Source organism: Marmota monax, unplaced genomic scaffold (genome assembly GCF_021218885.2).
Source record: "Marmota monax isolate L192 unplaced genomic scaffold, Marmota_monax_Labrador192_F-V1.1 WCK01_AAM20220418_F8-fsc00195, whole genome shotgun sequence".
NCBI classification, from domain to species: domain Eukaryota; kingdom Metazoa; phylum Chordata; class Mammalia; order Rodentia; family Sciuridae; genus Marmota; species Marmota monax.
Genome location: NW_026691979.1, coordinates 3,132,794 through 3,158,394, shown reverse-complemented (window position 1 = coordinate 3,158,394; position 25,601 = coordinate 3,132,794). Strand labels below are relative to the sequence as shown.

At 35.7% G+C, this 25,601-nt stretch overlaps 1 long non-coding RNA gene across 1 annotated transcript; it reads left to right on the top strand.

The window, feature by feature from the left end:
* The first annotated feature begins 1,698 nt into the window (after positions 1 to 1,698).
* LOC131424282 (uncharacterized) lies at positions 1,699 to 25,398 on the top strand. Its single transcript, XR_009227048.1, has 3 exons — positions 1,699 to 1,914; positions 12,901 to 12,969; positions 24,070 to 25,398. It is a non-coding gene; the product is annotated as an uncharacterized LOC131424282 (long non-coding RNA).
* The last annotated feature ends 203 nt before the right edge of the window (positions 25,399 to 25,601 follow it).

Here is a 25,601-nt window from a genome sequence, read left to right as displayed (position 1 = left end):
CTTTGTTCATTGACATCTTCATATCTCTCTAGTGTTTTCTTCCTTCTCTATACTATCTTTAACTTGCCTCTTAATCATACCCTCAATTTGCCTCTTATCCATCAACAAGTATGAAAATAATATTGTGCAATTTCCTTCATCTCCCACAGGCTCTCTTGCTTCTTATTCCACATAATGCTCTTATTAGATCTCCATATAACTCTTTTCCTCTGTAAGTCCTTGAAGAGCTGGTGTCACCTGAGGTTCCACCCTCACATGCTCAACTTCTTACTCCACCATTTGCCCTGTATGATCATACCAGCTGGATGGTTCAGTGGACTCAGTATTCTCTACTATCTTTATCCTGATTATTCCCAAGTGAATATATTTACTTTTATTCCTTATCTGAGATCCTATGCATACAAACTTACTGCCTAGATACTTGCACTTAGGTGTCTCATAGCTGCTTAAAACTTAGACCTAAATTTTAATCCATCATCCACCTTCCAAAATTTCTCTTTGGGGCTGTGACCTTCATGGGTCCTTAATAGCCTTTTATTTCTCCCCTTAGGTAAGACAGGAAAGCTAGAGAAAGCTGGGGTTAGGCAGTCCTGTTTGTGCAGTCTTTCTCCTTGCTGGGCAGGCTTTTGTTGTGAGGACTCTCTGGGCTTCTTTCAAAATGGGTATATTCTACCTCTCTCCAGCCAAATTCAAGACTTTTTTTTTGCTCTCTTATTTATATTTGAAGAACCTGTTGGGGCTTTTGGAGGTAAACCCATGAAAGTATAGGCAGCTCCTTAGACAGGATAACAGAAGATTTTAACTCTCAAACTAGTCTACCCCATGAGCCCCTAGCATGAACTCATCCTTTTAAGTGTTTCTTCTAGTTATGGGTTTTCAGAGCTTCTGCTCAAGTAAGCTACTCAATATTCTCTAGTCGTTATATTTTACTCTTCTTTGACCAATATTACTTTTTTTGGTACAGTTTAGTCTAAAATAGTTCATATCCATTTATTACAACTTAAAAAGTATAATGTTAGGAAAATGTTTATATGTTATTGATGTAATTGTTTTATGTCTCACATATTTCTTAATGGGAAAACTGTTCTTTGTGTACAATCTGTCAAAACCCCAAACCAAAAGAGGACTCTATAATGTCTTTGGTTAAAAATTACTAGTAACAATTATGACTACTCTGAAATCACCTTAGGTATCATAAAGATTCCTAGAAATTTTATTTGGCAAAATTCTTGACTTCTGGGTCTGTGAAAAATCCTCCTTTTAAGGGGAGCAATGATCATCCCAGAGAAGCCCTGAAGTCTCCCAGGCTCTTCTCTGTCCTAGTTGAGGACTGTGATGGAAAGTGGTTTCGGAAATGGGGACAAAAATTTCTAGTGCCAAACAGTGCCACAGTCTGGCTGGGCACAATTCACAAGCCACTTGTCAAGCAGAACAGAACTTTATTTTTAGAACACACACGCTGCACCACAGGAATTCTTCCAGAATTCCCTCAGAGCCCAACTGCCACCACTGGCTTCTGGAGAGCCTCTCAACCCCCACTTCTCCACTCTTGAGGATGATTGGCTGGGTCTCATGGGCGGAGCCAAAAGAGTCCCTCAATGAGCAGCTCTGTGTTCTGAAAAGATGGGGAAACAGCCCAATGAGCATCACCACAGAGGAGCCAATCAGCTCACAGCTGGAAGTTCTCTGGGGCTGCTAAGGCTGTGGATCTCAACAAAACAGGAAGCATAATTTCATTAAATGAAGGTCAGGTTTGAAATTCAGCTTAAAAGATCATTGCAATTTGTTGATGGAACCATTAAATGTAAATGAAAATTTTTTATTGCACCAAAACAAATGCAAAAAAAAGTGGTTGATATTATTTCAGAAATTTGAAGTGTGAATGGTGAATATTTCTCCTCAAATAATGTGCAGGTAAGAATATAACTACATATGGGTAAGCTGAACTCACCTCTGAGGTTGTGAAAAGCATAGAAAATAGAAAAAAAAAGTGCATAGCCTATACATCTGCCTTGCACAAATGAGTTGAAAATGTTCATAGGACAAGCTTAAGCAAAAAATATGTTCATATTTTACTCTCTACTAGCTTGCTGCCCCTGTGGCTTCTGACTTGTGTGAAAAATGGCTTTTCTTTTTTGCAGTAAAGTGAAAATTGTCAGAAGGCCTCTAAACAACAGTAGCAGCAGGCTCATGATTCAGCAGAAATTTTGATTTGAGTCACCTGGCTCATCTTCTGCAAAGATTTCACTTCATGTGAAGAATGCTGGGCCAAATTTGAGTAGTTATTCAACAGCACATTACAGTTTTGTAATGAATCACTGTTGTGTGAGTATTTCTTTAGGGAATATTCTCAAAGGTGTGTTATTGATTCTTGTAAGTCTGGTGCTGGCTGTTTCATGTCATTTTTAAGGGTAAGGTTTTTACTCACAGTTGCATAATATTGCTTATTAAAATTACTTTAAATAAAATTTATTCTTATATATCTTCAGTGTAGAACAAATATTTTAATATATCTATTTTAACAGTGACTAAATTGATTAAATTACATAAATCTGGAGGAAGACAAATGACATATATTGATTACCAACTGTCTATCAATTACGGGGCAAGGTACTTACTAGAATTTACCAGGATGGCTTAGCCTAAGGAGTACTTCTAGAAAATTCAGAGGATGTAGCAGTGCAGGAAATGTAAAAACATCCTGCAGGCTTTATCCTGGGCCCTGCTATATCTCATCACCAAGTCAGCACAGCATTTCTTCACTTGCTCCAGGATGTATATTTCTCAAAAATCATAATTATTAGATATTTATAGGATTACAAGTCTTCATTTTCCTACTGGCTTAGGGCAACCCTAAGAATAATTTAAATGAAATCAAAATGAGGTTATCTGGCATCTATCACAGTAAATTCTTCAGACACCCACAGTAGATAGCACTCATAATTTAGCCTAAGTAAATGAAGAGGCTCATAAAGTAGTAACTATTACTGAAGAATAAATTGTACACTTTCCCCAAACTGTACTTTTTAGCACAGCCTGATTTTTACTACATTCTAGGCTGATTTTATTTTGTCTTAATCCATTTTTTAATTAAGTTCAAAGTTTTTTAAAAAGTACTAATTTTAATATATTTTTCTTGGCAGAGAAGAAAGGCCATTGCAACCTGTACTAAATTCCAGCCAAGAAAAACAATTTGCAGTTGGACAGATATTCCATTATTTTTAAGGAATGATGTGTGTCACATGAGAAGCAAGTTTTTTTTAAGTTATTGAGAAAAAGATAAAATATTTTTATGTCTTTTTAATATTAATGTAATTTACTTAATCTTCTCCTTGTAAGGATTATAAAATTTAAATGCAATTATTCAAAGAGAAGATTAATTTAATTCAATAAAATAAATGAATGAATCAGGATTAGGTCTAGCAAGTACACATTTGTAGCCTTTATACTCTCACTTGGAAATTTTGGACATTCTAGCTTATCCCTGACCCTCTCTACCTGAACCAGGATCTATGAAAGACATTGATTTCTAGGCTATTCAGAAGAAGAGAATCAATTTAAGGTCTCAGTTGCTTGATGTGTTGTGCTTTAGGATTTACCTTCATCAGGAAATAAACTCCTATTGAATTCTGCTCCACGATAATAATCTTACAGGGATGAGCTCAAATTTGTACAAAGTGATTCTCTTCTTCAGTTCTCAAGGTAAAGAAGTTTCTCATCTTATAATAAGATTATATCCAGATATTTTCAACTCTGGATTAAATTAAATTGAAAATATTATAAGCCAAAATTATCATGAAGTCAAAAATGCATTTAGTATACCTAACTTGGTAAATATCATAGCTTAGCCTAGTTTCTGTTAAATGTGCTCAGAACACTTCTATTCGCCTATGGGTGGGCAAAACCATTGAAAGTAAAGCCCATTCTATGATCATACATTGAATGTTCATATAGCTTATTGGCAACACAGTATGAGTGTTTACCCATGTGTCGGTGCTTCCCAGGAACTGAGGCTCCCTGTTGCTTGCCAGCATCACAAGAAAGTACTGCACTGCACATTGCTACCCTGGGAGAATATCAAAATGCAAATCATGGTGTCTACTGCATACATTTAGTTTCCATACCGTCCTAAAGATGATAGACTATTGAGGGAGTGAAATTTTTCCATGAACTCTTTTAGATTCTCAAGTCTAACTTTCTGATGACAGTGCTCTCTGTGAAAAGAGATGAAGAAGAGATTTTTTTTCCCTTCAGCCAAGAGTACATAATATTTTAATAGAGGCATATTATCCAGTGGATATATCCAACATTCAGAATGAAGAGGGTAAAGGTCAGTTGAACCATAGCAAGCCAGGAACTATCTGTATTCAGCTTTTATTTATATGTAGGACTTACTTTATAAGAGAAAATATTATGGAAGCCTTATAAATACTAGGGGTTATAAAATGTGTGCTTTAATTTAGAGGAATTTTGAATTGTCATCTCCAGAGTCAAAGTTTACAAATTGCATCTTATCCTGGAAACCTTTGGATGCTTACATATATAACTATGCACAAACAATTGCATAATTTTACAATCTCCCCAGTTATGCAGATACTGAAGTAACCATCCTTTAACATATGTTGAGGACAGAATGTCTGTGCTCCCTACATCCCACAAATCATATTTCAAATCACACTGGGAATTTGATGAATTTGAAGGTGGGACCTTTACAAAGTAATTAAATAAGTAATGAGGGTAGAACCTCTATGATGAGATTTGTTGAAAAATTATTAATTGGGAGTTCAATAGACCACTTGATCTCCTACATAAGTAAACCAAAGTTCAATTCAATGTAAACAGTTAAAAGGAAACATAAGCTTAAGTAGTTAGAAACTACTGAACTAACCTGTAACTAGATTTTCTATAAATCATAGAATTCCTATACAACTGAAGAAAGTAGGTTAGCAACCTTTCCAGTTCTGTGCAAACTATGATTAAATTAAAATTTTCTTTTTATATCATTTACTTATTTTCTCTGTTGGTGGACAACCAAACCCTCTCAGAATATCAGCAGGGTTGCAGGCCTAGGGTCCTGGTAAAAAGAGCAACTACAGGTATTGGAAATTGAGGTGGAGATCCTGGAAAGAAGAGAGCCAGAGAATAGAAGCCCCGATTGTTTGTATATGTTCCATATTTCTCTGGCTGTCCCCCAAAACATGCATGGATGGGAAAAACTCTAGTGAAACATAAGAGAATTAAATTGAGATACTATTTGCTGCTCAAGATAGAGTCTGTGGTGTAAATACACAAATATGTATGTGCTTAATAACAGAGCTTCCACATACAGAGAGCAAAGATTGTCAGAATTAAAAATGACAAAAATGCACTTCTAAAACTTAGCACTCCTCTTTGAGCAATTGAGAGAACCAGACAAAAATACAGTGAGCTAGAGATGATCTGAACAACACTATCAATCACCTTACCCTGTGCATTAGTTTCTACTGCTTCTATACAAATTATCACCAATTGGTGGCTTAAAACTATTGATTTTATTATCCTACAGTTCTGGAGGACAGAACATCAAAATGGATTCTACTGGGTCAAAAATCAAGGAACTAGCAGGGCTGTGCTTCCCCTAGAGGCTCTGTGGGATAATGCATTTTTCTAAATTCCAGAAGACCTTCTCTGTATTTTCAAAGTTCAGAATTTGGTATATTCAGACTCTTCTGATTTTGTCATCACATTGTTTTGTTTTTCCTCTCTCTGATCCTATGCCTTTCCTCTTATAAACATCACTGTGTTCCTATCGGACCCAAACAAATAAGTCAGGTTAGTTTCCCCATCCCACATTCTTAATTTATAGTCATCAGCAATTCTCCTTTAACATAGGCAGAGATTCTGGTGATTAGGAAATTTACATCTTTAGGGGTCATTATTCTATATTCTACAACCTAGATAATAATTATAGAATACTATACCCAACAACTACAAAATATATTTTAATGTAAAATTGTAAATTTACATTCAATGCATTGTAAATTTACCATGTTGGCTCATATAATGAGTCATACAAAAAGAAAAAAGAAAAAGAAAAGACTTAATAAATTGAATAGAATTTAAATCATACAGAGTATGCTTTCTAACCTCAGTGGAACTAGAGAATAACAGCAGATATCTAGGAACCCTCCAAATATTTAGAAATTAGGCAACATATTTCTAAGTAACCCACAAGGCATGAAATTATAATGAAAATCAGAAAATTTTACAAACAAAATGATAATGATAATACAACATGAGAAATTTCCTGAAATGTGACTGAAGCAGTTCTTGAGAGAAAAGTCAATAATTTAAATGCTGTGTTTAAAAAAAGAAGTCAGTGACTTAAGATTCTACAAAAAATAATTAGATAAATAAAAAATAATAATAGTAGTAGTAGTAAGTCCAGCCAGCCATAGTGCATGCATATACCTGTAATCTCAGAGACTCAGGGGGCTGAGATAGCAAGATCACAAGTTCAAAGTCAGCATCAGCAATGTAGCAAGGCCCTAAGCAACTTAATGAGACTGTGTCTCAAAATAAAAAATAAAAAAAGCTTGGGATGTGAATCAGTTGTTAAGCACTCCTGGGTTCAATCCCTGGTACTAACAAAGAAAAAGAAAAAGAAAAAAAGAAAGATAAGTCAAAATAATTAACAAAAAAATAGTTTTATTCTAGAACAAGAGTTCAAAGCAAAGGAAAAGGAATTTAGGGAAAAGATGTTTTGATAGCAAAGGGAGGTGAAATGTAAGCCATAAGGTTTCCAAGCTCTTACTTTGGGAAAGTTGAAGAACACTAAGTAGGAGAACCATTTACTTGAACCAAACTGAGGATGGTCTTCAGCAGAGAATGAATTTTGTCACCTAGAATCAGTGCTCTCTCGAGTGACAGCCTAGAGGTCTGAATTTCTGTAGGTTAAGAACAAAACAAAGACTTTACAACAGTTTGACATGATTTATTAAGATTGCATTGGTTTTAGATAAGAATTGTGATAAGAAGGAAGAGGCTTTTACTGGGGTTATTATATTTATGGCATCAGATAGTCTGCAGAAACCTACCCTGCTACCCCAGAGTGACCTCAGTGACTAAAGTTTCACACCTCAACTTTCCTTGACTAAAGAATTTTTTGTGACCTTGTTTCATTGTGTGTGTGTGTGTGTGTGTGGTGCAGGTGGATGTTAAATCCTTTCTCAGGGGTTTAGGAAAGACATGGAAGGGAAAAGTTATAAAATCGCATAAACTATGGCCGGATAGTTCTCCAGGTGACTTGGACAGACCCATTTCTCCCTGCTCCTTGCTCAAGAATAACTGTAGAATGTGCCAGAATGAAAAATTCTGAAATAAAGAGGGACTGGTTTTGCTTCAGTCGCCCCTAGAAACAGGATGGTTTGCAATGTTTTAGCCTAGTTAATCAATATCCCTGGGGTATGAAAGCCAGGGTGACTGCTCTTTTGGATTATTTAGCAAATGGGACAGACACCAGTGAGATTTCATCCACCCCATGCAGCTTCCCTGCACCAATATATCCTAGGCTTCTGTTGACCCTTGATGCTTAACCTGTAAGCAACCTGGGTCTTGTAAATTGTGTGTGGGGGGCTGTTCTGTCTCATCAGGTGAAAATAAGTTGGAAGCCATTTTATCATAAACCCACTTTATATGCAGCAAAAAAGAAAAAAAAAACACAAATAAGAAGTGCTGCTTCTAAACACACATAAGGGTCATTTGATTAGAACTAAGAAAGAGGAGCAAAATAAGATGGAGACTTACAGAAAAGATGTTACATATGAATGATAAAAGAAATTTCACATTTATAATTCAGTACCCCTGAAGGAAAAAACAACAGAATAAATCTATACAAGAATGTGTGTTTTTACAATTAATATTTGAAACCATTCTGTTCTTGAGTGAATAGAAAAAATACCCCAGACTGTGTCTCCTACTGACTTCTTAGAATGCATTTATCTTAGATTGCTTCCTCTATGGTCACCAAAATGCACAATGGGACTTTACCCCACCAGACACAATTTTGCATCAGATTCTGTAGCAGATTCTCCAGTGGATACCAGCTGAGTATACTTTACTTCACTTAAATGCTGACAGTCTTCACCAGGACATAGTGTCACATCCTTCAGGTTGACGGCTCCACCATGCAAGACTGTCCCCAGTTCAGATGACCATGGCAAGTATAGCATGCAACTTGTGCTTATGAATAACCAGTTAAAAATTGGGGTTCACTTGACTGCCTCCTCAGGTTTTATTAATTCGCTAGAGTGGCTCATAGAACTTAGGAAAACATTTAATATACACTTACTTATTATAAAAGATATAAAAAAGGATACAGGTGAATAATCAAATGATAGAATCACAAAGCATAAGGTACAGGAGAAAGGGAATGGAGCTCCAGTTTCTATTCAGGCACATCACCCTCCAGGTTTAGCCATCTGGAAATTCTCTAGATCCAGTTCTTTTGGGTTTTATAGAATTTTTATTACATAGGCATAAATGATTAAATCATTGGCCATTGGTGATCAATTTAAACTTCAGTTCTTCTTCCTCTATGGATATTGGACAGTGAAATCAAAAGTCCTAAGAGTCCAGTTTATATGTTGGTCTATCTGGTGGCCTGACTCATTCTGAAACATCTAAGGGTTGCCAGTAACTATTCATCTCATTAACATTTTTGGAGTTTTGTCTCCAAAAATCTCATGCTGCAATTATCCTCCCCCACACCAATTTGCAGTGCTAGGGATGAAACCCAGAACCCGTGCATGCTAGTCAAAGTGCTCTACCACTGAACTACACTCCAGCCCATACCAAGAGTTTCAGGAGCTATATATCAGGAATAGAGCAAGTCAGAAAAAAATATATAATCACCATAAATTATAATGTCACATTAAGATGCCAAAATCTTTTTTTTAAATGTTGATCTTTTATTCCTGAGTTTAGATAGTGAGAGTTCAGACAAGAATGATTAAAATAAACACCTGTATATTTGTGTATATGCGCATGTGCCATGTGTGTCCTTGTGTGTGTACATAAGAAAATCTAGAAATAAAACAAGAATTGAATCTTCAGATTGGCAGGACACACTGAGTACAAATAACAAGAAGCCATAAAAATCAGAGTAAGTGGTGGCAGGTCCTAGAAGAATTGATTAGCTTCACACAGGAAGCAAGGACTCTTTTGTATCTAGACAGAGATCAAATCTCCAATAATAGAAAACAGAACAAGGATTTAATTAGATTTCTTCAGAGCAGCATTCAATTCTTGAAGACAATGAAACAATTCTTATAAAGTCTTTAAGATAAAAGTCTACCACTCCTTGTCAATTTCATATAAAGAAAAGAATAATCTAATATGTAAAACCTCAAGAAATTTAGTTTCTGTGAGCCCTTCATGAAGAAGTTACTAGAGAAAACCTTGAAACCAATCAAAAAATAAAGGAATAATACTGGCTATATGCATAGATTTAATTAACTACAGGACCAAATAAGAAAATTGAAAAGAGATGGGGAAGAAGATATATTCACATTTTGATAATCACCTGTTTTGTTAAACAGTATTTATAAGGTAGTAAGTGTAAAATTTAGGATGCTAACCCATCATAACCCAATAAAAATTCAAGCTTTTAGATTGTCACCTCACACATCAAAGTAAAGCAAGCTATGTAGCAAAACCTGTACAAACAAAATTCTTTAAAACCAGAATGCGTAAATAAAATATTACAGAACTAAGAGCAAATATCATTTATATTAATACATGAAATGCATTCAATTCACTGATTGTCTTACTTTGGTTCTCTGGAAGCAGAGGCAGATAAAATCAAGTGATTTCTTGAAAGGAAGTGCCTCTGAAGAAGACTGAGTAAGTCAGGAGTGGGTAAGGATTAAAATATTAAACAAATATAGTCTCAGCAGAGCACAATTTTAATTTACTTCCAAAGAGAAGTCATGGGACAAAAATTACATCCCAGAATTAGTTCCCTTTTGAAGCAAATAGCCTTTTATACCCTGGATCACCACTCTTTGGATGAGGTCTGCTCACTGAAGAGGAAGTGGGGCTGGGTGGGATCATTTATAGTTTGACAGGTGAAGTTGTTTTATCTGAGAGCAGTTCTCCAATGAATTACACATCTGTGAATCATTGTTAGGTAACATTGGAGGCATCTGGGGGATGGGTGCCACTGCTGGAAAAAGAATAAGATGTCTGTCATTCCTACTACAGGTTATCTTTCCTTCTACCTGGCTGTACTTGCTTTTTAATGTTAAGTATACTTCATATAAGCACAGTTTGTCCAGGATCCTTCTTGGTCACTCTTTCCAGAAAAATCTATGAGGGAAGTCTAGTGGGTTGAACTACATAGCACCAAATGTTACAGGTAGTTCTAAGGTTATAATTGATTCTTGTCAGTTCCTATCTCCACCACCCATATTGCATGGTAGCCATAAAATCTGGAAGAAAAATAAGACTCTCTCTCCCTCCCCACCCCTCTCTCTCTCTCCCATCACCTTGTTTACTTCTGTAATAAGAGTACATTATTTTTCCTTTAGTTCAAAATCAGTGAGGTAGCTTGTGAACGTCTAGAGCGTTCGGGTCCCTGGGTAAGGGTCGCGAAATAACCAGGACACAGGGGATGCAGAGCAAAGGCAGCAATTGCAACTGCATGCTGAGGTTTATTTGCAAGTTCCTTTTATCTACTTCTTCCAACAAAGCAAGCAATTCTTCAATATCACGTTACCCACATTGCCCAAATATCATGCCTCAGCGGATACACAGAGCTAAATTCAAATCGTTCCTGTTTATTTGATAAGTACCCTCCTAAAGTTCTTTGTAGACATTATCTAATCCCCTGAGGATGCATTTGTTTCTTCAGAATGTACTGTTCCCAGGATAAGTATGCAGGAAGCTTCTTCCTCTTGGCCAAACCATGCAGAACTGTGACTTGCGATAAGGGGAAGAGAACTTTTCCTCCTCCTAACTGAGGTTTGCCTCAGCTGACCTAAATCACAACCACAGCTCTTGCAAAATGTCAGGCCTGAGGGAGCTATACTCTGCACACTCAAACCCCAACAGTAGCTCATCACAGTGACATCTACAGAGATTGGTAGAAATTTTGCATGTTTAACAAGTAAAAGCTCATGTATTACATTGTCAATAAAATTTTATCTTTGTCATGATTCAATTGTTTTTTAATTTATTATTTATTCTAATTTGTTATATATGACCACAGAATGCATTTTACATATTCCCATATACAGCACAATTTTTCATATCTCTAGTTGTATACAAAGCAGAGTCAAAGTTTTTGTGTCTGATTCTACTGTTTAGGGTCATTCCTGTGGAATTCTCCTCCCCATAACTAGCAATTGGGGTGAATTTGCTAAACCCTTATCCCTAAGGTTTCTGAGTTCATGCCTTTGTCTGGACAAGGCTACTGTACTTGTCCATTTACAGTTACAGTTCAGCACAAGAGTATGAAGGGACACTCTAGGGAGACATCTGAATTCCACATGTGTTCCTCACCAGCTCTTCTTCACTGCCTCATAATTATCAATGTCAATCATCTGCCCCTGCCTGAGGAGTGATTCCCTTTTTGCCTGCTGTTCTCTATGTATATTATCTATAAAGTAATTCTTGTTATATTTCTTGGTGGAAGCATTTCTCATGTGGAATCCAGGACTTTTAAACCCACAGAGTCTAAACTTCTGGAAAGAAAGAAAAAATTTAGGCTAAGGATGACAAAGCCATTTCTACTTCCATACCCTGATTTCAGGAACAACATATTCTACTGCTTGAGACATGCTACCACATAATGGCCACTGGTTTAAAATATATGCCATACACTGAAGGATAATGTACCATTCATTAGGGTGTCATCTCCAATTTGGCATCTCAGCTGTACTTTCAGAAAGGTGTTTCATCATTCCATGAAGCTGGGTGGGTTCTGGAAAGATGTGCTAAGTGGTACAACCAATATATGGCAAAACCACCATCCCATGTTCATAGAATATCACATGATTTTTTTACTAAAATGAATAAATAAATAAATCCCTTAGTCTTCTCAGGTAATTCTACACCAGATCCTATCTTGGTACATTAGATGTTTTGCAATCCCTTAGATAGTAGTGCTGGCTGAAATATTAGAGACAATAAAAGAAAATTTATACCTTGAACATAAGTGAATTCCAGTCAATATGAGTCAATGCCCTTTTTAGAATTGATGGGTGTGATATGATCCACCTCCCACCAGGTGTCTAGTAGGTCTTGTGGAAGGATTTTGCTATATTGGTAACTCAGAATTGTTGACTTTGAGGGCAGATCAGACATTCAGCTGCAGAAATAGCTAGGTCAGCTTGAGTGACAGGAAGTAGAGACAGTAAGAGGAAGTCCATGCTATTGGCATAGTCTCTACCTCTGCAACTGTGTTTTTTTCTCAAAAGCCCCTTAATGGGCTGGCATCACTAAGGTCAGAGGAGAGCTGAGCTGGAATTTCCTGGTCAAGATATCCTAACCACTTTGTTTTTGTAGTGCCTCTTTGAAATGAATTTCCTTTGCTTGACAACCACATGTGATTAAATACAGCCTCATAGTTTGTTCCAACTCCCATACATGTCTCTTTGTGTACTTGGTTCGTCAATCTTGTTCATTCCAGGATTCTGGCTAACTGGTTAAACATTTCCAATATGCAAGAGTCAATGTAATTTTTTTCCTTGGGCCACTTCTGTCTGTACACAAATAGGATGACTGGAAGTGCTGATTCTTTCATGTGTACTCTAGAAGTGGGCTGAAGATTAGCAGTGGGATATCGATGCAATTTTCAACTTGCTCCCTCCTGATAACCAAATTGTGTAATTGTGCTTTTTCTTTTTTCTCCTCTATCAGCTAGCAATAAGAAACCTCCATGAAGCTATAGATAAGTTGTGCCAAGGATTAGGTATCAGAACAAAGGAGGTAAGTATCATGAGAGTCTTGGTCATTTATTTATTCTATTAACCTTGACCTTGGACATTTTTGGACCTCATAGATCCTACTTTTATTTTACCATGAGATCATTCTGGGTCTGTCTGACTAAAAGATGGATCTAATAGTACTTGTTCTTAATAGGATCTTCTGGCCACATAGTCATTTGATATTCAGCGGTTAGAGGTATTTTTTCTATTAGCACCAAATATAATATGCTAAGAGATGTTACTCTGTTAAAAATATTGTGACCTTGTCTAAAGCAAAGGATCTGCATGAAAACTCTCCTATTATGGTTCACTCTTTATTCAAGATAGCTGATGTGGTATGGTATATGCATGGTCATATTGCCAAAGAAGAGGGTAGCTTGATCACAGCTGGGACCTGCTATAAACCTCTTCTTGCCCTGGGGCTGGTTAAAAACTAGATTTATCAAAATTCCCAGTTTTTGAATATGTTTCTTCCAAAATCCAGGGAGGCAGAGTGATCATTGTACAATTTTTTTCCTTAATGGTGGATGGTAGAAGTTGAAGTAACTTGTTATTTTGTAGGAGGGTTCTGAGCATGCTCCAGCACTGGTATTGTGGTTTGGATGTGAGGTGTTTCCTAAAAGCTCATGTGTGAGACAATGCAAGAAGGTTCAGAGGATAAATGTTGGGTTATAAGATTCTTAACCTAATCAGTGATTATTAATATTATTAATCCCCTAATAGGGATTAACTGAGTGGCAGGGTAAAACTGGAGGAGGTAGGAATTTTGGCATGGCTTTGGGGTATATATTTGTATCTGGCAAGTGGAGACCTTTCTCTCTGCTTCCTGATCATTACATAAGCTGCTTCCCTTTGCCACACTCTTCTACCATGTAGTTCCTGAATCAACTGGAGCCCTAAGAAATGGAGCCCACTATATATGAATTGAGACCTCTGAAACCATGAGCTCTCAAATAAACTCTTCTTCTTCTACAGTTGTGCTGCTCAGGTCATTTAGTAACAGCAGTGAAATAACTGACTAAAACAACTGGTTTCTGAAAACCACTGTCAGTATAAGCATAGGACTTTTCCTTCTGCTGTTCTACTTTCCCCTTCTTCTTTACATTAGATTCCAACTATGTGGTGCTACCAAATCCTTAATATTTCAGTAAAATTACCTGCTTTAGGCATTTCTTGAAGTGAGTAATTTCTGATTAATCTTCCTATATAGGGTCTCAAAATATTAGGCATTTTCCTTTGTAGCAATTGTCACACTTTCAAATTTACATTTTTGGGGGTGTGGTTATTGTTTCTCTGACCCACTATATTATATGTCCTTTTCCCCTTCTTAATTGTTCAAAGCATATGTTAGACTTTAAATAATAGTTTAAAAAGAAGTGTTACATGAAGTATAGAGAAAGAAAAATTCTTATCACATTTGGTTTTCCTTAATTACACATTACAATAAATTTCTTTTTGCTGGGTGTAGTGGTGCATACCTGTAATTCCAATGGCTTGGGAGGCCAAGGTAGAAGGACCTCAAGTTCAAAGCCAGCCTCAGCAAGGGCAAGGCACTAAGCAATGCAGGGAGACTCCATCTCTAAATAAAATACAAAATCAGGCTGGGGATATGGCTCAGTGGTTGAGTGCCCCTGAGTTCAATCCCTGATACCTAAAAATAAATAAAATAAATTAAAAATATTTTTAAAGTAAATATCTATTGTCCTAATAAGGACTCTTAACTCTAGACTGGGTTTAGCTTGAGTCAGTTTGCTTAGTGACAAAAATATTATACATACATGTAAAAATAAAAGATATGCCTGTAAACTCAGTGAGTGTGACTTCAGGAGACTGAGGCAGGAGGATAGCAAGTTCCCAGCCTCATTAGCAATGTAGGGAGATCCTCATCAAGGTAGCAAGATCCTGTCTCAAAAATAAATAATAAATGAAAAGGACTGGGGTTGCATCTCAGTGGTGAACTGCCTCTCAGACCACTCCTAAGTACAGCAAAAGCCAAAAAAAAAAAAGGGGGGGGGACATAAAACCTTATAATATAAATTTTAAATTCCTGATCTGTTGCAGATAAACTATAGAAAAGTGAAAAGGAAATTCAATCCCCTTGGGCAAAATTCTGACAAATTATGTGGTGGATAAGCAGACGGAAATGAGCTCTCCTTTCAGCATAAACCCATGAAAGCACCGGAGACCAAACTAAGTCTACTGGGATTATGGCGCCCTCGTGTGGTCTTAAGGGAGGAAACATTTTAAATACAAATACTATTCATTTTCCGGTGAAAATAAGGAAGGCTAAGCTTAGAGGCCCTCAGCTCCCTGTCATTAGTTCTGAATTGGCAATTTAAAATTCTTTTTCTTAAGGATGGCTTTCTAAACTTCAGCAAGCTTTAAGCTTCAAACAACCTGGACCTATCTCATGGCTTGTCACTATTACCTTCTTTAAAACAGCACATGTAGGAGACCTTGCTAAGGACGCCGAGATCAGAGCCATGCACCTTTTTTGCAATTCAAGAACCATGGTCAACAAGGCTTCCAAATTCTTGAAGTCTAGATGATTAATCTTCACAAAATTATATTAGTCTTTACAAACTCAGAACTCAGATGAAAATAAAAGGCACCCTATAGAGTATCTCATTTAAGGATTAGGAAATATGATATTTATAAACGTTTCTATAACTTCTATAAACTTTCTACACTTTGCAGAAATAAGAAATGATTACCTGAATTACAAAGTCCACAAAGAATCTGAATGACTCATTTTCTTCACCAGGGCAGAGAAACTATATATAGAGGTAATTTGTTATGGATATTTGTAAGACCCCAGAATTTCAAAATCATATGTCAAAAGACAAATATTTGTCTTTTTAAAATATGTCTTATCCAAGAAGTCTCCTGGTATGAGAGTCCAAATTTCTTCCAGATGTCTCCCATTTCACAGCCTTCTGTGAATAAATGTGCTTTCAGTAGCTGAGCACAGTTTTGTAGTTCAAACTTCTTTCCTGTGGAAGTTTAATGGTTGCCTGAACTTCTGAAGATAACATGGATGCAGGTTGTTGGAATTTATTCATTAATTCATATTGCAAATGCCTGCTCTGAGATTTCAATTCTCAGCTGCTCTCACCCTATTGCTTCTTGTGATTTCTGAACTCTATCCACACAGCACTTTAACTTCCCAAGATGCATGCATTGACTTTCTCTTTTAAGTACCAACGTGTCATAATTCTTTGATTAACAGTTTGGGGCAAATTAACAATGGGATATAAAAAACCCACAGAAATAAAAGTGTCTTTATAATATACATCATCTTTCCTAAAATCCTTGGCATTACCTCAGACATACATAGCTTCTTATTCTTGTTTCCTTAATAACTTCATTTTATGTTTTATATAATTTCTGCTTCAACTGCCTAGGAGAAGAATTTGTCAATTACATTTTCTATTTCATTAATTTATTGCTGAGTTGTATATACTTGCCTATTTAATACTGTCATTTAGGATAGTATATATTCAAGCAGTATGTATTATAGAAATATTTAAGAATGCAATAGGAACCCCCAAATCACTATTTGAAACAAAGATCAGAAAACTGGCAATAATTCTCATCCAATCACATGCATACATTTCTACCATTTCTCTATCATCCACTGAGGTAAACTATGCTTGTAATTTCCTTGATTACCATAATTTTATTGGTATGAATTTAATGTATTTGTAATAAACATACATTTATGAAAAGTTATCATGCTATATGTTATTGTGGACTTTTTAAATAGTCTTACTATGTTTAATAGGATCTCACCACATCAGTTGTAAAGTTACTTTTAAAATTAATGTTAGATTTCCATTCACTTAGTATTTTGTTATTTATTTTATCTAATATACTTATTTTAGAAAATTATACAACATAAAACCAAAAAAACATATTTTAATCATTCTGTGAGCTATGAAAAATGAAATGAGTTGTATAACTATCACCACAAAAATTTACAGGTTAGGCCCCTTATTGCCCCCAATTCCTTTATATTATTTAATTTTGATGAAATTTATCCCTAGTCTTCACTTCTGGCAACCATCTATTTGTTCTCCATCCTTATAGTTTTTCTCTCTCCATCTTTCATTAGTGTAATCATGAAGTATCTAACTTTTAACTGTTTACCTTTTCTTCAAATAATTCATTTGACAGCCACTCTAGTTATTGTATCACTAATTATTTTCTTTTTATTCCTGATCCATCATATGTGTATCATTTGTTTGTTTCCATTTAGCAATCAAAGAACTTTTGATTTATTTCCAGTTTGGGGCCTTATGAACATAGCTGCTGAAAACATATGTATTTTTTGGGATTCTAAGTTTTCTTTACCTAAAATTAATATATAGAATAGTATCACATATTCTAATTATAAATGTATGTATAATTTTGTAAGAAATTATCAAAATATTTTCCAGAATGACTGTACCATTTTGCATTCTTATTAGCAATTATAAGTAATCCAGTCTTCAACTATTTTAAACATAATATTATAAATTAAACTATAATAATTTTTTTCATATTTAGTCTATATTGTTTTATGCTGTGTACAGAAATCACACACTAGATACAGCATTGAGTGAATATAAAAGCATATGAATCAACTGTGGTATTTCAACAATTTTCTACTTTTAAGCTTATCATTATAAGTCTGCCATGTTGTGCTGCTCTAAATGGACCATCTACATCATGTTCTACAGAGTTTTGTCCCGATCATAATTTTTAGCTCTTCAATGGATGCACACAATGAGCAGAATCATTATTCAACCATGTTTTAATTTTTCATTACCATTTTACCATAGGGCAGTATCAAATCAGGTAATATAATTAAAAAAATAATTTCTACAAGTTATTTTAGAAAACTTTTCAACAGCATGATTTTTTTTACCAAAGTGTGTTTACTAAAAATTCAATGGTAAATGATGTTAATCTGTTTAGCTTGGGGTATTTAGTGTAAGGGAAAAGGTTTAGTTAACTATATTTGGAATAACATAATTAAACAAATGCTTTTTTCTACTTGTTATACTATTTAATTATCTTATATTAGTGAGAGCTAGCTAATAGATCATTTTGCAAACTTATTTTAACATGGGACATTTTTGAAGATTTTCATCATAAAATTTTGAACTTGTGAGTATAAGAAAATAAGAGACTTCTTAGAGGAGAACTCATAGTAGCATTTATTCCGAGTGAGCAGTTATTATCTGGCTCAATTTAGTGTAGACCATCTGAGAATGGTTTTACAAATTGAAAGTAAAATAGGATGTACCTGCAGGAATAAAGTGGGCTGGTGAGAAAAGTTTTATAAAGAGGGGGCATTTGTAGATTGCACTGAAGCATAGCAGGTCACAACCAAGTGTCAGAAACAATTTACAGAATAATCAGCATCTTGGGAGCTCTGGCTTTAAATGACATATCTATTGACACTTCCTGTTTTCTATGAAATTTCTATAGGCTGACAGGAGATAACTCTTACTTAGAGAGGCAAGTATTCCAACCCCCAAAGCTATCCTCTGAAATGTCTGAGGTGTTAAGCTCATTATGTGCAATTCAGCTGGTAGGTTTCCACAAGCACCCAGAGAAGAGCAGAGCAGTGCCATGGAAGGCTTCACCTATTCTTAAAACAAATCCTGAAGCCTCTGCTGGGGCAGGGTGAGATAGAAAAGCAAAAATAAACTCAAGTAGTTTACATGTCCCCATGGGTTGGCCTAATGCTTCTAAGTATGTTTTCTTTAATACATGCCCTGGGCATGAAAAGAGGGGGAAAAGTGTTTTTACTGGGTTTTGTTACATTTTGGGGGTCCAGGGGTTTGACAGACAGCAGAAAGAGATTTGATAATATTTGTCCTGTGGAAATGTATCACTTTGTATCATACACTAGATTTAAGACTAGATATCATTTTGTAGTTTCAGCATTCTAGAAGATTCGATCTACCAAATTTTGTGATTTTTTTCCCTGCATTTCTGGACTTTTATTACAAACCATGCTTTCTAAAATTAGAAGAGGCAAAAAGAAAGGACAATGTATTGTCACAAATCTCCATCTCCCCCCTGACACTCACATTTTTATCTAATTAATGCTTGCATTTAGGCAATCATATTTATTTTCTAATATCTATGATACAGAAAAAAAAGCTGATCAAATCTGAATAAATCTGTGTTGCAACTCCATTCACTGTAACTAAGTAGTATGACATGTGTTTAAAATGCATGCAAAAATGGAGTTTGGGATTAAGTTCTTTCATTTTATTTTTATAGATGAGGGAGCATCCAGACACAACTTTGGTTCTAGTTAACAGTTTTAAAGGTCAAAATCAGTGCCCATTTTTATTTCTCTCCCAGTGTTCCTATTATCAAACCCAAGGACTTGCTTTATGATTATTTTACTTTCTCTCTTTGATTATTTTAACACTCTGACTCCTATAAAAGTTAATAATGGTAATAATGGGAATAAGAATAAATATGAGAAGGTTTAGGAGGATAAACAGCATGTGCAAAATGCTGAAAATATACATGCTTCATAATAGTCGTTTAGTCTTTTTTCTTTTATCTCTATGACCAATTATGCATACCTTTTTTTAGGGTTTTACAGTGAAAAGTAATCATCAATACATTAACAGTTACAAACCACATACTCACAATTAAAATATATTTAATACTAGGTTGCCAGACACTGTGGTGGGGATGGGGCAATCCTGTATTCCCAGTGACTCAGGAAGCTGAGGCAGAAAGATCACAATTTGAGACCAGCCTTGGAAATTTCTAGAAAGCAAAAGGAAGGAGAGAGGGGAGAGTGATTGAGCATGTAGTACAGTGATAGAGTGCCCCTGGGCTCAATCTCCACACAATCAACAAAACAATGAATTCTGAAGTTTAGAAAACAGAACAGCAAACCAACCTTAAATCTTTAATATTTTTCTTACATTGAATTAAGAATGAAGAATATAAGTTCTAACACTAATTCTTCAGAAAGACAATTAAAATAAATAAATTGCTGAGAAGATCATCCAAGGAATAAAAGAGAGAAAAGCTCAAAACAACCAAACTCAGCAGCAAAGGAAGGGAAATTAATTGACTTTACTCTATGCATTTGTTTTAGTTGGGTCTTATAAATAGCAACAGGCCTGGCTGAGAAGAACCTCCCATGCATGACCCTTTATAGGACTACTTTAAAAGAGGATGAGGAAGTAACAAAGGATCTAACAGCTAGGTCACTAAATAATTATACAGAGTACAGGATACCTCCTTTAACAATTTACTGCCCCCTTTCAAACCATCAACTTACCTGGCATTAAATTACATGATCAAGTAATGTTTTTATTGGTTGAACTACTATACTTTGTAAAATTTGTTTTTCATATGATTTATTACACTCAAAAACATGTTGAGCATAAAAGTAAATGGATGAAACATTTCTGTTTAAAAGTAAATGGATTAAATGTTTCAATTTAAAGCTTTAGAGTGACTAAATGTATAAAAAGAAGCAAGACCCAGCTACATGTGTTGCTTACAAGAAAATCACTTCACCTCTAAGGACATGCATGGACTGAAAGTGAGTAAAACAATCCATGCAAATGGAATTTGAAAGAAAGCAGGAGTAGTCACACTTTGATAGCTAGAAAATAACTTTGGTAAAAATCTATTATAGAAAATGTTTGATAACTAAAAAAAAAAAATGTATGGAAATGGAACAACTTTCTTTTGAATTACCAGTAGATCATGGAAGAAATCAGGAAAGACATTTAATTTTTTTCTCAAAATAAATAAATGAATAAATAAAAATGGAGAAACCACATTGCAAAAAAATCTTATAAGACACAGCTAAAGTTGTATTGAGGGACATTTAGAGCAATCAAAACCTACATCAGAAAAGCAGAAAGGACTAAAATAAACAATTTAACCACTGCATCTCAACTAGAATAACAAGGAAAATCAAACCCAAAATTAGTGGAAAGAAGAAAAAGTTGAGAGAAGACCCAAATAAATAAAATTAGAAATGAAAAATGATTCATTATATCAGACACAACAAAATTTAAAGAATTATTAGAAATTATTATAAACAACTATATGCCAACAAATTTGATAGCTTAGAAGAAATGAAAAAAAATTTCTGGGAACATACCTTACCAAAATTAAAACATAAAAGAATAAAAACTCTGAACAAATCAATAACAACCAATGAGATTGAATCAGTCATGGAAATTCTCCCATTAAAGAAAAGCCCAGGACAGATGGCTGCACTGCTGAATTCTATCAAAAATTTAAAGAAAAATACCAGTTATCCTTTAATAATTTACAAAAATAAAAAAAGAAAGAAAAAGAAGATGGAGTTCTTCCAAACATATTTTTTAAGGTCAGCATAACTCATATACCAAAAGCACATAAGGACACATCAGAACTACAGGCCTTGGTGAATCTAGATGCAAAGATCCTTGACAAAATACTAGCTAACTGAATCAAAGAGCACATATAAAAAAGCATTCAGGGAATTGTCAGATGGCAGATTAGATGAAAGAGCACTCTCCACCACTTGAGATTCATGCAGCAGCAATATTGCTTCTTAGAGATATGTGGCAGAGGGGATTCACTGAAATTCAACAATTTGAAAAATGCAAAAGCTTTGAACATAGAATATGAAATAGTACTTTAGATATGCCAGCTTTGCTGACAGTGATAGTACCACTATTCCATTGCAGAGGGGTGGGGTGACACAGACAGAAAGTGGAAAACACTGGGGATAAATTTGGTTTGGAAGAACCTATGGAGCAGAAAGGGAGGCTGATCACAACTGACCCAAAGACACTGCTGCAAGTTTACAATGTAAAAATAATCAGAATCTCTTGGTTGTTCAGTGGAAAGTTGCAGCAGGTACCATCTGCAAGAGACCTCGTGGCAGTCTGCAGATGCGTGATCAGGAGTTCATAAAAGCTGTTGCCATCCTGTCCCAGTTGACAGGGATCCACAGTGAGCTGGACCATTGTGACTGACGTGGCACAGTCAGGACTGTGCTCGGGGAGGTCCAGGCTGGGGATACCAATGGGAGACAGGCTTGAGTTCTCTTTGTTGCTGGAAGCCCATGCAAACAGCTGGGAAGAAGCCAGAAACTGGTCAGACAGGCAATCCTGCACTTCAGACCTGATGGTGGAAAAATTACATCCATGGTGGTTGAATATGAGAGACTTGAAGGGGCGAGGGGATTCCACACTCTTCCTTGAGACCTAGGCATTGAGCAGAGACCCTCAGGAACAGGGGGTATGGATCTAATCTTGAGTATCTTTCAATAAAATTCAAAAGGATAGCAGCACTTAATGCCAGCTTCTGAGTGCATTGACCTTGTCAGTCCAGACAAAACTCCAGCTGTTGGAACTCTCCAGTCTGTCATACCCTACACGGTGAGGCCAGGCAGCAGAGAGCAACTATAACCAGCTTAGGTTCCAGGTACACCAGCTGCCAGCTTGGTGAGAAACTCGAAGGGTTCAGATTTAGCAATGCAAGGCCTTGATTAAAGGGGTACATACCCCCCCAAAAAAAGGTAAAGAATGGTGCAACAGCATAAGCAATGGACACCCATGCCTGCCAACAGTTTTGACCACCTAAGCTGAACAGAAGTCTTTCATTTTTCATTAATAATTTTTGTATTTTTTTCCTCTTTAAAAACCTTATCCAGTCTGGGGATGTGGCTCAAGCGGTAGCGCGCTTGCCTGGCATGCGTGCGGCCGGGGTTTGATCCTCAGCACCACATACAAACAAAGATGTTGTGTCTGCCAAGAACTAAAAAATAAATACTAAAAATTCTCTCTCTCTCTCTTTAAAAAAAAAAAAACTTTATCCATTCTCTGTTCGTACGTGTGTGTGTGTGTTCTCACTGTGTTGATAGGTTCTAGTGTGTGTATTCATATGATTTTATTTCATTTTAATAACTTTTTTTGTGTGTGGGGGGTGGCTACCAGTGATTGAACTCAGGGCCCTCAACCACTGAACCACATCCCTAGCCCTATTTTGTATTTTATTAGAGACAGGGTCTCACTGAGTTTCTTAGTGCCTCGCTTTTGCTGAGGCTGACTTTGAACTCATGAGCCTCCTGCCTCAGCTTCCTGAGCAACTAGGATTACAAGCATGTGCCACCATGCCAGGCTCATTTTAATAACTTTTTAATAACTTCACCCATTTGTTGTTCATCATCCTTTTTTTTCTTGTGGTGCTGGTGACTGAACCCATGGCATTGGGCATTCGAGGCAGGCACTCTGAGCTATATCCCAGCCCTGTTGTTCAGCCTGCTTTTGATTTTGTTTTTGACTTGGGAGGGGTAAAATTTTATGTGGGTTTGCTTTGGTGTGACTTTTTTCTTTTTTTCTCACCTTTGTTTTTGTTCCTCTTATTATTCCTTCACTTCCTCCTCCTTTAATAGTTAAATATCTTATTTCCTCTTCCTCCCTTAATCTCTTTTATTACTTTGTTATTTTTCCATTCTTCCATCTTTATCTTCATCACCTGATACCTCTCTCCTGCTTTACCTTTGTTCATTTTTTAAGTATTTAAAGCTTTCTCTTGTCTTTCTACCTCATTATCTTTTCATGTAGGAAACTATAATTTTACTATTTTAGAACTATTTGGTTTACATAATTCCTATTGCCACCCTTCATGTCATTGTGGTTATTAATATGGTAATGATATAATTGACACCTGCTGTTGAATGTTAGCTGTAGTTCACAGCTGTTTATTGTTGGTGCTGTCCCACCATTTCTCTTATTTTTTCTCTTTTTGTACCAGAGCTAGAAACTAGTGGTTTTTAACAACTGAGCCACATCCCCGGCCCTTTTTATTTTTTATTTTGTGACAGAGTTTCACTAAGTTGCTTAGGGCCTCACTAAGTTGCTGGGCTGTCATTGGGCTTTGGATGCTCCTGCATCAGCCTCCCAAATTTCTGGAATTACAGGTGTGTGGAACCATGCCCAGCCCAATAATCCTCTTTATGTAGCAATTAGTGTTTTACATGTCATAGTAGGCATGGGACAATTATTCTGAAACTCTAAATTGTTTGCTACTATTGTTTCTATTCCTTATTTCCCCTTTTCTTAAGAGAGGCTTGGAAGTGATTTGGACACTGCAAGTTCATGGAGTAGAGATCCTGTTGGTGAGCTATACTCACAACTCAGTGAAGTGCAAGCAAATCTCACTCCATTCAAGAACTAGCCTCACCTGAGCTTCAACAACACTTTAACACATAGAATTTGGGAGAGAAAATCCTAACTCAATGATCAAGTTGCACTCTTGAACATCTACTCAAGGGATCCAAACAGAGAAAAGTACCAAGATAACTGCACACTGAAGGACACACACATATACAAGAGGAAGAGGAATCCATTTCAACAGATGGACAAGTCCAAGACTTCGGAAAACATGAGAAAACTGATAAACAAATCTCCCCTCAAAATTTATAATTCCCTGACAAAGGAAGCTGCAGATCTGAAAATGAATAAAATTCCAGAGGACTACTATAAAACTGATTATTAAAATGTTTAATGAAATAAAAGATGATCGAAGGAATGAATTAAGAGAGCAAATACAGGAGGTGGAACACCATTTCAACATAGAAATGGAGATACTAAAAAGGAATCAATCAGAACTCCTAGAAATGAAAGACACAGTGAATCAAATAAAAAATTCACTAGAAAGTATCATCAACTAATTAGATTACATAGAAAACTGAACTTTAGGCCTTGAAAACAGAGTATATGAATCTGAACACTCAGTATAAAATAAAGGGGAAAAAAGATCATCATTAGAATGTGCAAAAATCCTGGGAACACCTGAAGAGATCAAATTTGAGAGTTTGAGAGTCATTGAGGGGAAGATAATCTGGAGATTCAATAAGCATTAAGATTTTTTCAGTAAAATAATAGCAGGAAAATTTTCTAAGCTTAGAAATGGATGAACAACCACATACAGAATGCATATAGAACCCCAAATAGACAAGACCAAAAAAGAACCTCCCCAAGATACATCATAATGGAAGTACCTAATGTAGTAAATGAGCAAAAAACATTAAAAGCTGCAAGAGAAAAACATCAGGTTATATTTAGAAATAGAGCAATAAGACTCACTTCTGACTTATCCACTCAAACCTTAAAATCAAAGAGGGCCTGAAATGAGATATTCCATATTCTGAAAGAAAGCAATTTCCATACAAAATTGCTATATCCAGCAAAGATCTCTTTCAAAATCAAAGGGTAAATAAAAACTTTCATTAATTAAAAAGTCAGCACTATAAAAAGAGTTAAACATATATCACACACAGAAGAAATCAGAAACATACCCTAAAGCTACCAAATGGATGATGCTGCCTGAAAGAGCAATTGATTATATGAAAATTAAGATAGAATTGAGTATATCAAATCAAAATAGAAGGAGATACACACACACACACACACACACACACACACACACACACATATATATATATATATATATATATATATATATATATAAAACTGAATGTAAATTATCTCAACTCCTGAATTAAAAGACATACCTTAGTAGAATGGATTAAAAAACAACAACAAAATCTAAGTATATTCTATTTGCAAGAGATTCATCTTATTGACACAGACA